We start from the raw sequence: 12140 nt of genomic DNA, 5'->3' as shown, positions 1-12140 counted from the left end.
TAGAAAGCAAAGACGGACGGGAGAAAGATGGAGGTGGGCTGGAGGTGAAGGGTCTGGATCCCATAGTGATTCAGGATGGCGGAGAAGAACGAGGAGAAAGGTGGCACCAGCATGGCGAATAAGCTATGGAGGAAGAAGGGGTATACCACCTTCAAAGCGGGCCGCTTTGCTGTGGCGCCAAGCCAAATCAGGGTCCGCCCGTGCTCGCTGGACTTGGCTTTCATCCATGGGAGCATGGGGGCAAGATCCACATGCTTGGAGAGGGCGCACTCCAGGACCGGAGGAGCCGGGGCAGGACCTTGCGTCTCTGGCTTCTACTTGGCGGGGGGCGCCATCGCTGAACCGACAAGGGAACAACATGGTGGTGGATCTGGGAGACGCGAGTTGGAGTTGGAGACCGAGGAAAAAGAGTGAGTGCGGGAGAAAGGAAAGCAATAAAAAATTGACGCAACGTGTCACGTTCCTAATAGCTTGGGCGGAGACCGAAGGCAAGGGAGACCTGACATCAGCCGCGTGACGCGCACCGGCCTGGCCCACAGGAATTTAGGGCCCGCGGTGCCGTAGGCTGCCCCCAAGGCTTCGCCTAGAAGAAGCACGAGCATGCCTTCGGCCCGGGGGCTACTGTCGGCATTCTGGGAATGGGGGTACCCAGACTTGCTTGCCTGTGGCCCAGGGCTGGCCCACTTCATCAAGCAAGAACAATCGGGCGCGGCACCTCTGAAGGCAATGTCCTCGCGAGGGGCCAAGCCTCGTGAGGAGGAATATGTCGGTGTTCTGGGAATGGGGGTACCCAGACCTGCCTGCCTGCGGCCTAGGGTTGCCCCCACTTCATCGACCAAAAACCAACAGGCCCGACACCACTCTAGGCAAGGCCCTCGCGAGGGGCCAAGCCTAGAAAAGAGGAACAACATCAAGACCCGTAGGGGGCCTCCTCTGGAACCCTCCGGAGCAGTGGATATTATGAGGCGAGACCCGACTTCATGAGTCGAGGATGACGCAGGGGAAGGACAGATGATCAACAGAAAATAGGACGGTGCAATTCCCCCTTTAGTGCAAAGGGGGCGAGGAAGCACGTGGGTCTCCAAGGCATCTCCCAAATGTTTCCATTCTGTTGCAACAAGGCCACCACCACCCGCCAGCAGGACGGACGTCATCCATGGACCTGTCCCTGCTGCGTTGACAGCCACTTTGCAGGTGAAGACTGCTTTTGGACAAGGGGACCATGTTCCGCTGCCCCCCTTTAAAATGGGCCATTGTGGGCTCCCATCCCACCGAAACGATAAAGGAAGAGGACCGGGGCCGCCAGCATATATAGAGAGTAGGTTACTTATAGAGCAGAGAGGATTCATTCGCCCATTTTCACCACACAAAGGCCACCAAGCCCGAGGAGGCTCTCGAGCGATGTACTAGTTCATCTCCCAACCTCCACAAGAGGAAATCCACCAAAGAAGGAGCAGGGTATTACGCTTCTCAGCGGCTCGAACCTTGGTAAACTGATGTGTTATGTGTCTTCCTCACCATCAAGTTAGTTCCTTGTCATCCCCAGCGAGTAGTGAGTGAGGCGAACCAAAGCTACCAACTGGCCTCCGCACGCGCCCCCGAGTTCGACTCTTTAGGGTTTTGCGGAGCCTGAAATCCGACATTTGGCGCGCCACGTAGGGGGAGCGTGTCAGAGCCTCCACGCCAACAACAAGAGCCAGAACTCGACTCGGTGACTCCATGGCAAGCGCGAGAACCGACACCCGCCAGTCTCCCGCGGTGGATGGCGTCCAGGCGAGCAGGGCAACCCCTGCATTCTCGGCGGATCGTAGGCGCCACCTTCCACCCGTCACGTAACGCGTTTCCTACAATGCGAGGGGGCGGTTCACCCAAGGCCCGAGCCCGCAGAACATCGCGTATGGCCGGAGGTCAACATCACCTTCGGCCCCAATGATCACCCCAAGGCCACGACGGGCACCGGGACTCTTCATATGTTGTGTACACCGACTATATGCGACGTGGCCATCTCCAAGACAATCATCAATGTCGGTGCGGGTCTAAACGTCATCTTAGTAGAGGCCTTCGACGCGCTGCTTTTGACCCGAGAGCGGCTTGCGCCTTCAAAGCCCTTCTCCGGATGGTGCCAGGATCTGTCACCCCTGTGGGACGGATTCGTCTCCCCGTCACTTTTGGCACCCTCTCCAACTTCCGTACCGAGCAGATCAAATTCGACGTCGCCCGCATCCACCTTCCGTACAACGCAATACTCGGCTAACCCGCCCTCGCACAATTCATGGCAGCAACACACCGAGGCTACAACGTCATCAAGACGCCTGGGAGCGACGGCATGCTCACCGTCGTGGGGGACGTCAAGGACGCATCTTGGGTACTCGAGCTCTCCAACAAGGCGGCGACCGTGGCACGTGCCAACCTTAGAGATGCGACGCACGCCACGGAGGACACTGGGGACGTCCTTGACGTCGCGCCCATGAAGAAGAAGCAATTGTTCTCCCACGACTGGGCGGAAACAATGCAAGTGCTGGTGGATGAAGGAAGCTCGGCTCCCACCTTCAGCATCGGCGCAAACCTCCCCCAAGACCAAGAGAAGGCATTGATGAGTTTTCTCAGGGCGAACAAGGGCGCGTTCGGCTGGAGCACCTCCGACCTGGTGGGGGTACCGAGGGACGTCATTGAGCACCATCTCATGGTGTGCCCGAATGCGCGCCCAGTAAATAGAAGGCAAGCCCCAGAGAACCAAACGTTTGTCGCTCAGGAGGTGCACAAACTGAAGGAGGCACGGGTCATTCGAGAGGTGCGCTATGCGGAATGGGTGGCCAACATGGTGGTCATCCCGAAGAAGTGCGGGAAGGAGCGCATGGGCGTCGACTTGACGAGACTCAACAAGGCTTGCCACCAGGGCCCGTTCCCGCTACCACGCATCGACCTGATAGACTACTCCACCACGGATTGTGATCTCATGTGCTTCCTGGATGCATTCTCGGGCTACCACCAGATCAAGATGGCGGTGGAGGACGTCGAGAAGACAGCCTTCCTTTCTCCATGTGGGGTATACTGCTACGAGTGCATGCCCTTTGGGTTGCGGAACGTCGGGGTAACCTTCCAGCTGTTGATGCATATCGTTGTGGGACCGCACCTCGGCAGGAACGCACATGCCTACCTCGACGACATTGTGGTCAAGTCAAGGCAGGCAAAAACCCTGGTGGAGGACCTGGAGGAAACCTTGCCAACCTAAGAGAGGTGAACCTGAAGCTCAACCCCAAGAAGTGCCTCTTCAGGGTCCCATCAGGCAAACTGCTCGGTTTGCTGGTGTCGCACCGGGTGATCGAGGCAAACCCGGTGAAGGTCAATGCCATAAACAAGAAGAGCGTGCCCACAACCCTCAAGGAGATGCAGAAGTTGGCAGGGTGTGTTACCTCCTTGGGTTGTTTTATCTGCTAGCTCAACGAGCAGGCCCTGCCTTTCTTTAAGATCATGAAAACAAAGGGGGCCTTCGAGTGGACCCCGGAGGCCGATGCACCCTTCAATGAACTCAAGCGATACCTCAGGACCCTGTCGGTCATGCTGGCGCCTTGCCCACGGGAGCCTCTACTTCTGTACCTTCCTACCACCCCCACTCCGCCAACTCCGTGTTGGTGGCAGTAAGGGAGGAGCGTGTTGGGGAACGTCGCATGGGAAACAAAAATTTCCTACGCGCACGAAGACCTATCATGGTGATGTCCATCTACGAGAGGAGATTTGGATCTACGTACCCTTGTAGATCGCACAGCAGGAAGCGTTAAGAAAGGCGGTTGATGTAGTGGAACGTCCTCACGTCCCTCAATCTGTCCGCAAACCGTCCCACGAACCGTCCCGCGATCCGTCCCACGATCCGCTCCGATCTAGTGCCGAACGGACGGCACCTCCGCGTTCAGCACACGTACAGTTCGACGATGATCTCGGCCTTCTTGATCCAGCAAGAGAGACGGAGAGGTAGATGAGTTTTCCAGCAGCTTGACGGCGCTCCGGAGGTTGGTGGTGATCTTATCTCAGCAGGGCAAAAGTTGTCTCAAATCAGCCCTAATACCTCAGTATATATTGGAGGGAGGGGAGGGACCTAGCCTTGAGGCTCAAGGAGTCACAAGGGGTCGGCCCAAGTGGGGGGGAGGAGGATTCCTCCTCCAATCCTAGTCCAACTAGGATTGGAAGGTGGAGTGCTTCTCTATTTTCCCACTTCCCTTTTTTTTCTTTTCTCTTTGATTTTCTTTCTCTCCTGCGCAGGGGCCTTCTTGGGCTTTCCCACCAGCCCACTAAGGGCTGGTGTGGCACCCCTAAGGCCCATGGCCTTCCCCGGGGTGGGCTGCCCCCCCCCCCCCCGGTGAACATCCGGAACCCATTCGTCACTCCTCGTACATTCCCGGTAATGCCGAAAACTTTTAGGTAACCAAATGAGGTCATCCTATATATCGATCTTTGTCTACGAACCATTCCGGAAACCCTCGTGACATTCGTGATCTCATCCGGGACTCCGAACAACATTCGGTAACCAACCATACAACTCAAATACGCATAAAACAACGACGAACCTTAAGTGTGCAGACCCTGCGGGTTCGAGAACTATATATACATGACCCGAGGGACTCCTCGATCAATAATCAATAGAGGGACCTGGATGCCCATATAGGATCCTACATATTCTATGAAGATCTTATCGTTTGAACCTCAGTGCCAAGGATTCATATAATCCTGTATGTCATTCCCTTTGTCCTTCGGTATGTTACTTGCCCGAGATTCGATCGTGAGTATCCGCATACCTATTTCAATCTCGTTTACCGGTAGGTCTCTTTACTCGTTCCGTAATACAAGATCCCGTGACTTAAAATAAGTTCACATTGCTTGCAAGGCTTGTGTGTGATGTTGTATTACCGAGTGGGCCCCGAGATACCTCTCCGTCACACGGAGTGACAAATCCCAGTCTTGATCCATACTAACTCAACGGACACCTTCGGAGATACCTGTAGAGCATCTTTATAGTCACCCAGTTACGTTGTGAGGTTTGATACACACAAGGTATTCCTCCGGCGCGAGTGAGTTATATGATCTCATGGTCATAGGAATAAATACTTGACACGCAGGAAATAATAGCAATAAAATGACACGATCAGTATGCTACGTTCATAGTTTGGGTCTTTTCCATGACATGATTCTCCTAATGATGCGATCCCGTTATCAAGTGACAACACTTGTCTATGGTTAGGAAACCTTGACCATCTTTGATCACCGAGCTAGTCAACTAGAGGCTTACTAGGGACAGTGTGTTGTGTATGTATCCACACATGTATTTGAGTTTCCAATCAATAAAATTCAAGAATGGATAATAAACGATTATTATGAACAAGGAAATATAATAATAACTAATTTATTATTGCCTCTAGGGCATATTTCCAACAGAGCGAACCAGTAATGGCGCCACTTCGATGAACCCCGTCGGGCCCCCACCCGACGGAGTCTGGGGGCTCGCACGACTCATGAGCCCCGATTCCCCCGCAGGCAGAGGGACCTGAGGCTCAGACTGCAGGGTCGGGCCATGAGATGCTTAGCCCTCCTAAGTCCCCGGCCCCTCCTCCGGATCACGAGACACCCGAACCTCTTGAGCGCACCGAGGAGCATGACGCCCCGGAGGGCTGCATCCTCGTCGATCACCCGGTGTACTTCCTCAGCAAGGTGCCATGCAGCAGAAAGTCCTTCTAGCGCTCCTCGTTGCTTCGCGCAAGCTGCGCCACTACTTTCAGGGGCACCCAATCAAGGTCATCTCCCCTACCCCTTAGAGAAGATCCTGCAAAACCCAAACGCGGCGGGAAGGGTTGCGGAATGGAACTTCGAGCTTCAGGCCTTCAACATCAAATTCAGCACGACCAGGGTCATCAAGGGAGTGGCCTTGGTTGACTTCGGGGCGGAGTGGACGGACGCACCGGACCGGAGGCTGGAAGGGAACCAATCCCTTACCCCCGGTGTGGAGGCAACCAAGGGATGAACCATGCACTTTGATGGAGCCTTCACACGTAGAGAAACAGGGGCTTGAGTCATGCTCACTTCCCCGACGGGAGACAAGCTCCGCTATGCTGTACAGCTCTGCTTCCAGCATGGGGAAAGGTCTCCAACGATATAGCGGATTACGAGGGCCTCATCACCGGCCTGAAAGCAGCGGCGGCCTTGGGAGTCCGGCGCCTCGCCGTGATGGGCGACTCCTTGCTTCTCGTCAACTTCTCGAACAAAGAGTAGACACCCAAGGCCGAGCACATGGAAGAGTATCTACAAGAGGTACGTAAGATTGAGAAACGTTTTTAGGGCCTGGAGTTGCAGTACGTCCCACGTGGCAAGAACAAGGAGGCGGATGACATCACCAAAAGAGCTTCACGTCACGAGGCGCAAGAGCCGGGCGTCTTTGAGGAGTGACTCTTCAAGCCTTTCGGGACGCCGTCACCCGAGGGCCCGGCGCCATGTGGAGAGGAGCTCCCGCCTGCACTGCCCTTGGGGGTTCCGGATTGCGGCCAGGGCTCGGGGGCTCGACTGCTCCTCGCCCTGGAGGCGCGTGCCGATGATCGGATGTAGGAAATCGGGGCGTACATGCTCCATGGCACATTGCCGGAGATGGAGGAAGACGCGGAATGCGTAGGATGACAAGCCTCGACCTACTGGTTATGGGACGGTGACTTGTACCGCACGCGCACGAACGACGTCGCGCTGTGGTGCATTTCCAGGGAGCAGGGGCGCGAACTAGTGGACGACATCCATGGAGGGGACTACTGGCATCAATCCTCTTCGCGCACGCTCGGAGGTAAGGCATCTAGGTCAGGTTTCTACTGGCCTACAGCGTTGCACGACGCCACCGAGTTGGTCCGTGTCGGTGTTTTGGGAATGGGGCTACCCAGACCTGCCTGCGTGCGGCCCAAGGCTATCCCACTTCATCGACACAAGATTGAGTGGCATGGCACCACCCAGGACAAGGCCCTCGCGAGGGGCCAAGCATCGCGAGGAGGAGCGGCATCAAGACCCGCAGGGGGCCTCCTCAGGACCCCTCCGGAGCGCCAGATATTTCGAGGCGAGGCCGAGCCTCATCAGTCAAGGCTAACGTAGAGGAAGGATGGGCGAGTAGCAGAAAGCAGGCGACACAGTTTCCCCTTTAGTGCAAAGAGAGCAAAGGCAAACGCTGTTTCCAAAGGCATCTTCCAAATGATTCCCTTCTGGTGCAACGAAGCAGCCGCCGCCCGCCAGTAGGGAAAATGTCATCCTCGGGCCCATCCTTGCAGCTGGGGCAATTACTTGGCAGGCGAAGACCTCTTTTCACAGAGGAAGCATGTTCCCCAGCCCCCCTTTGAAATTGGTCGTTGTGGGATCCCTTACCGACGAAACGATGAGGGAAGAGGACCCGGGCCTCAACTATAAATAGATAGGGTAGGATACTTCGTAGGCAGGTCGAGGAGTTCCTTCTCACCTTTGAGAAACACACAAAGCCACCCAACCTCCGGAGGCTCGAGAGCACTGTATAAGTTCATCCACCAACATCCACGAGAGGCAATCCACCAAACGCAGGAGTAGGGTTATACACTTCGCAGTACCCCGAACCTGGGTAAACTATTGTGTTATGTGTTCCCTCACCATCGAGTGAGTCCTTCGTCGTTCCCATCGAGTAGCGAGCTAGGCGGGGCTGGGAGGAGAAAGATCTTCATACACGCCCCTGTGTTCGAATCCTTTGGGTTTTGCGGAGCCCAATATCCAACATTTGGTGCACGAGGTAGGGGGCGTGTGAAGGTCTTCTCCGAGCTTCCTCCTGCTCACGCCGGCTCCTCCGATGGCCGGCGACCAACTAGCTTCTCCGACCACCACATCACCGTGACTGGAAGCACTCACGCCGGCGTTGTGGTACCGGGCGGCTCGTACCAGGTCGTCAACATCATTTCCACCATGGCGGCCACTCGTTCCGCCCAAACGCACGGCGACCCAGGCACCTGCAGCGCAACGCATCTGTCAGTGTTCTGGGAACGAGGGTACCCAGACCTTCCTGCGAGCGGCCCTGGGCTGGCCCACTTCATCAACACAAGATCGGTAAGGAACAGCACCACCCTGAACAAGGCCCTCGTGAGGGGCCAAGCCTCACGAGGAGGAGCAGTGTCAAGACCCGCAGGGGGGGCTCCTCAAGACCCCTTTGGAGCAACGGATATTCCGAGGAAAGGCTGGGCCTCAGGAGTCAAAGGGTGACGCTAGGAAAGGGCCGGTGATGAGAAGGTGGCAATACAGGACAGCTTCCCCTTTTATTGCAAAGAAGGCGGGAGAGAATCAGGACTCCAAAAGCATGTTCTAAAGGTTTCCCTTCCGGTGCAACAAGACCCTGGTCGCCCGCCAACAGGGCGGACGTCATCGCTGCGCTCACCTCTGCGGTGCTCGCAGTTACTTTGCAGTCGAAGACCACTTTTGACAGGGGAAGCATGTTCCCTTGTCTCCCATCGAAACTGGTCGTTGTGGCATTCCTTGCCGCTTACGATAAGGGAAGAGGACCCTGGCCTCGACTATAAATAGACAGGGTAGGATACGTGAGAGAGGGATCGGGTCATTATAACCCTAGAGAAACACACCGAGCCAATAGGCCTCCGGAGGCTCAAAAGCATTGTATTATCTCATTCATCAACCTCCTTGAGAGGCAATCCACCAAAGTAGGAGTAGGTTTTACGCTTCGCAGCGGCCCGAACCTAGGAAAACTATTGTGTCCCGATTTCTCCTCACCGCCGCGAGAGTTCTAGCCTCGTTCAACGTGTAGTGAGTCCAGTAAATCGAACATGTTGAGTGGTCTCTGCGCGCGCCCCCGAGTTCGAATCCCCAGGGTTTTAAGGAGCCCGAAATCCGACATTTGGCGAGCTAGGTAGGGGGCGCGTGTCAGAGCCTCCACGCGAACAGCAGTAACCAGATGTCAGCTCGGCAGCACTATGGCAAGTGCAACCATCGACAACAGTTGGCCCGCGGCGGCAGGCGGCGTCCCAGCAGGCAGGCCCGCCCCTGCGGTCGCCTGCATCCTCGGCGGATCGTAGGCGCCACCTTCTAGCCGCCACGTCAAGCGTTTCGGTGCATCGCGGGGTGATACACCTCCATCGTATCTACTTTTCCAAACTCTTTTGCCCTTGTTTTGGACTCTAATTTGCATGATTTGAATGGAACTAACCCGGACTGACGCTGTTTTCAGCAGAGTTGGCATGGTGTTGTTTTTGTGCAGAAATGGAAGTTCTCGGAACGTCCTGAAAATTTACACAGAATATTTCTGGAAAATATGAAAAATACGTACGCAAAGATCCACCGGAGGGGATGGGCCAGTGGGCCACAAGCCCTGTAGCTGCCGGCCCCCCTGGTGGTGGCTACCAAGCTTGTGGGGCCCACGGGGCTTTGCCGCCCCCAAACTCAGCTCCATAAATTCACTTTCGTCCCAGAAAAAATCAGGAGAGAAGATTTCATCGCGTTTGCGATACGGAGGCGCCGCCACATCCGGTTCTTCATCTGGAGGGCCGATTTGGAGTCCGTTTTGGGCTCCGGAGAGGGGAAATCGTCGCCATCGTCATCATCAACCTTCTTCCCTCTCCAATTCCATGAAGCTCTTCATCGTTTGTGAGTAATCTATTCATAGGCTCGCTGGGCGGTCATGAGTAGGATGAGATCTATCTTGTAATCGAGTTAATTTTGACGGGGATTGATCCCTAGTATCCACTATGTTCTGAGATTGATGTTGCTACTACTTTGCCATGCTTAATGCTTGTCACTAGGGCCCGAGTGCCATGATTTCATATCTGAAAATATTATGTTGTCACCAATATATGTGCATTTTAGATCCGATCTTGCAAGTTCTAGTTACCTACTATGTGTTATGACCGGCAACCCCGGAGTGACAATAACAGGAACCACTCCCGGTGATTACCATAGTTTGAGGAGTTCATTTGTTCACCAAGTGCTAATGCGTTGTTCTGGTTCTTTATTAAAAGGAGAACCTTAATATCCCATAGTATCCTTTTGGACCTCGCTGCCACGGGAGGGATGGACAATACATGTCCTGCAAGTTCTTTTCCCTAAGCACGTATGACGACACACGGAATGCATGCCTACATCACATTGACGAACGGGAGCTAGCCACATATCTCTCTGTGTTATAACTGTTGCATGATGAATATCATCCAAACAAATCACCGACCCATTGCCTACGAGTTTGTCCCACTGCTGCTGTTACTTGTTTTGCTCTGCTGCTGTTACTACTGTTGCTGCTGATGTTACTTGCTTTGCTCTGCTGCTACTTGCTACTGCTGTTACTTGCTATTGTTGCTACTTGCTATTGATGTCACTACTGTTGTTCCTTGCCACTGCTGCTACCTGCTACAACACTTTTTCTCGCACCGTTGCCGGGGAAGAACATTTCCCGTCCACGGGCAACTTCTCGCGCCATTGATACAACAGTTAGGAACAGTCTGTCGTCAACAGATCGTTTCTGGCACCGTTGCTATCATACTACATTGCTACCGATACTTTGCTTGCAGATACTAATCTTTCAGGTGCGGTTGAATCTGGCACATTCAGCTGCTAATACTTGAGAGTATCCTTTCACTTGCTGTCGGGCGAACCAACAAATTTGGGTTGAATACTCTACCCTCGAAAACTGCCGCGAACCCACGTGCTGTTGGGCCATTGCAAGACAATTGCTAATTGTTGAGCAACTGGGAGCAGTTCTGGCTCCGTTGCCGTGGAGGCATCAAGTCAGGAACACATCAACAGCATTTTTCTAGTGTCGTTGCCGGGGACTGCTAGCAGCATTTTTCTGGCACCGTTGCCGGGGAAGGGATTGCTATATTCCTTGAGTCACTTGGGATTTATATCTGCTGATCACTATGAAGAATCTGAAAGATCCAAAAACCAAAGTTTTGCCCTCAACTATGAGGGGAGGTAAGGAACTGCCATCTAGCTCTGCACTTGATTCACCTTCAGTTATGACTAAGTTTGCGACATCACCTCCCGCTAGAAATCTTGATATGTCGCCTGTGCTTGATGATGCTTATGATGCTACTATGCCTGGACTGCTAGAGATGCTATGCCTAATATCGCTAGAGATGTTATGCCTGATACTGCTAGAGATGTTATGCCTAATAATGCTATGCTTGATACTGCTTTGCCTGATGATGCTAGATATGCTATTTTGCCTGATGATGCTATGCTTGATACTGCTAGAGATACTACTTTGCCTGATATGCCACTAGGGGTATTCCTTGATGCTCATATTGCTAGAGTTACTGCCAATGCTCGTGATGCTTCTGAAACTACCGATGCTATTGAGATAGAACTTGCTTTTGCTATTGCTAGATCTAGCTCTCCTAGATATGAATTTCCTGATATACCTGAGGGTTATGTTATGGAGGGAGAGATAGCTGAGGATTTTCTTGCATGTAAGGATGCCTATGACGCTGAGAAATTACTTGTCATGTGGAAGGAAAAATCTCTGAAAGCTAGGATGAAATACGACCCGAAGTTTGCCACTTCACCTATCTTTATCACCGATGAGGATTTTGAATTCTCTGTCGACCCTGAGATAATCTCTCTAGTCGAATCTGATCCTTTCCACTGTTATGAGTCTGAGGCGGTCGTAGCCCATCTTACCAAAGTACACGATATAGCCACCCTTTTCACTAGTGAGGAGAAGATCCGCTACTACTACATCCTTAAGTTGTTTCCATTCTCTCTAAAGGATGATGCTAAAGCCTAGTCCACTTCTCTTTCTCCTGGATGTGTGAGTAGTCCCCAGGATATGGTCTATTACTTCTGTGAGAAATATTTCCCTTCCCATAAGAAGCAAGCTGCCTTGCAGGAAATATACTACTTTGCTCAACTCAAAGAAGAGAGTCTCCCACAAGCTTGGGGGAGGCTCATCCAGCTACAGAATGCTTTGCCTGATCACCCTCTTAAGAAGAACGAGATAGTTGATATCTTCTATAACGGACTTACCGATGCTTCTAGAGACCACCTAGATAGTTGTGCCGGTTGTGTTTTTAGGGAAGGAACTATAGAACAAGCCGAGATTCTACTGAATAACATCTTGATCAACGATAATGCTTGGACTATTCCCGAACCACCTCCTAAGCCAA

Source organism: Hordeum vulgare, chromosome 6H (assembly GCF_904849725.1).
Source record: "Hordeum vulgare subsp. vulgare chromosome 6H, MorexV3_pseudomolecules_assembly, whole genome shotgun sequence".
NCBI classification, from domain to species: domain Eukaryota; kingdom Viridiplantae; phylum Streptophyta; class Magnoliopsida; order Poales; family Poaceae; genus Hordeum; species Hordeum vulgare.
This window is presented reverse-complemented; position numbering follows the sequence as displayed.